This window comes from Arachis duranensis, chromosome 5, assembly GCF_000817695.3.
Source record: "Arachis duranensis cultivar V14167 chromosome 5, aradu.V14167.gnm2.J7QH, whole genome shotgun sequence".
In the NCBI taxonomy this organism is placed as follows: domain Eukaryota; kingdom Viridiplantae; phylum Streptophyta; class Magnoliopsida; order Fabales; family Fabaceae; genus Arachis; species Arachis duranensis.
Window position 1 is genome coordinate 84,548,662 of NC_029776.3, and position 2,241 is coordinate 84,550,902.

Here is a 2,241-nt window from a genome sequence, read left to right on the forward strand (position 1 = left end):
ATCATCAGTTTTTAGCTGAGTTCTTGCAAATCTGTGACACTGTCAAGACCAATGGGGTTGACCTTGAGGTCTACAGACTTATGCTATTCCCTTTTGCTGTAAGAGACAGAGCTAGGGTATGGTTGGACTCACAACCTAAAGAAAGCCTAAACTCTTGGGAAAAGCTAGTCAATGCCTTCTTGGCAAAGTTCTTTCCACCTCAAAAATTGAGTAAGCTTAGAGTGGAAGTCCAAACCTTCAGACAGAAGGAAGGAGAATCCCTCTATGAAGCTTGGGAAAGATACAAACAATTAATCAGAAAGTGTCCCTCTGATATGCTTTCTGAATGGAGCATCATAGGTATCTTCTATGATGGGCTGTCTGAACTGTCCAAGATGTCATTGGACAGCTCTGCTGGAGGATCTCTTCATCTGAAGAAGACGCCTACAAAAGCTCAAGAACTCATTGGAATGGTTGCAAATAACCAATTCATGTACACTTCTGAAAGGAATTCTGTGAACAATGGGACTAATCAGAAGAAAGGAGTTCTTGAGATTGATACTCTGAATGCCATATTGGCTCAGAACAAGATATTGACCCAGTAAGTCAATATGATTTCTCAAAGTTTGTCTGGAATGCAAGCTGCACCAGGAAGTACTAAGGACGCTTCATCTAAAGAAGAAGCTTATGATCCTGAGAACCCTTCAATGGAAGAGGTGAATTACATGGGAGAACCATATGGAAACACCTATAATCCTTCATGGAGAAATCATCCAAATCTCTCATGGAAGGATCAACAGAGACCTCAACAAGGTTTCAACAACAATAATGGTGGAAGAAACAGGTTTAGCAATGGCAAGCCTTTTCCATCATCTTCTCAGCAACAGACAGAGAATTCTATGCAGAGCCACTCTGACTTAGCAACCATGGTCTCTGATCTTATCAAAACCACTCAAAATTTCATGACTGAAACAAGGTCCTCCATTAGAAACTTGGAGGCACAAGTGGGTCAGCTGAGCAAGAAAATTACTGAACTCCCTCCTAGTACTCTTCCAAGCAACACAGAGGAAAATCCAAAAGGAGAGTGCAAAGCCATCAACATGGCCGCATTTGGAGAGGAGGGAGAGGCAGTGAAAACCACTGAGGAAGACCTCAATGGACGTCCACTGGCCTCCAATGAGTTCCCTAATGAGTAACCATGGGAATCTGAGGCTCCCACTGAGACCATAGAGATTCTATTGGATTTACTTCTGCCATTCATGAGCTCTGATGAGTATTCTTCCTCTGAAGAGGACGAAGATGTCACAGAAGAGCAAGTTGCTAAGTACCTTGGAGCAATCATGAAGCTAAATGACAAGTTATCTGGAAATGAGACTTGGGAGGATGAATCCCCTTTGCTCACCAAAGAACTGGATGACTTGTCTAGGCAGAAACTACCTCAAAAGAGACAAGATCCTGGGAAGTTCTCAATACCTTGTGCCATAGGCACCATGACCTTCAGGACCTTGTACAGTAGGCACCATGACCTTCAAGAAGGCTCTGTGTGACCTAGGGTCAAGTATAAACCTTATGCCTTTCTCTGTAATGGAGAGGCTAGGGATCTTTGAGGTGCAAGCTGCAAAAATCTCACTAGAGATGGCAGACAATTCAAGAAAACAAGCTTATGGACTTGTAGAGGATGTTCTGGTAAAAGTTGAAGACCATTACATCCCTAGTTAAGTATGTTGATTCTTGAACACAGCTACTTATGAGTCTTGGCCGTGGCCCTAAGCATTTTGTTTTCCAGTATTACCACCGGATACATAAATGCCACAGACACATAACTGGGTGAACCTTTTCAGATTGTGACTTAGCTTTGCTAGAGTCCCCAGTTAGTGGTGTCCAAAGCTCTTAAGCACACTCTTTTGCTTTGGATCACGACTTTAACCACTCAGTCTCAAGCTTTTCACTTGGACTTTCATGACACAAGAACATGGTTAGGGACAGCTTGATTTAGCCGCTTAAGCCTGGATTTTATTTCCTTGGGCCCTCCTATCCATTGATGCTCAAAGCCTTGGATCCTTTTTACCCTTGCCTTTTGGTTTTAAGGGCTATTGGCTTTTTCTGCTTGATTTTTCTTTTTCTTTGCTATTTTTTTTCGCCACTTTTTTTTTTCACAAGCTTTCTTTTTCACTGCTTTTTCTTGCTTCAAGAATCAATTTCATGATTTTTCAAATCCTCAATAACATTTCTCTTTGTTCATCATTCTTTCAAGAGCCAACA

The 2,241-nt window shown here is 41.9% G+C and overlaps 1 non-coding gene across 1 annotated transcript; it reads right to left on the reverse strand.

The window, feature by feature from the left end:
• Positions 1–212: 212 nt before the first annotated feature.
• Positions 213–320, reverse strand: LOC127748124 (small nucleolar RNA R71). Its single transcript, XR_008010067.1, has one exon. It is a non-coding gene; the product is annotated as a small nucleolar RNA R71 (small nucleolar RNA).
• Between the last annotated feature and the right edge of the window lie 1,921 nt (positions 321–2,241).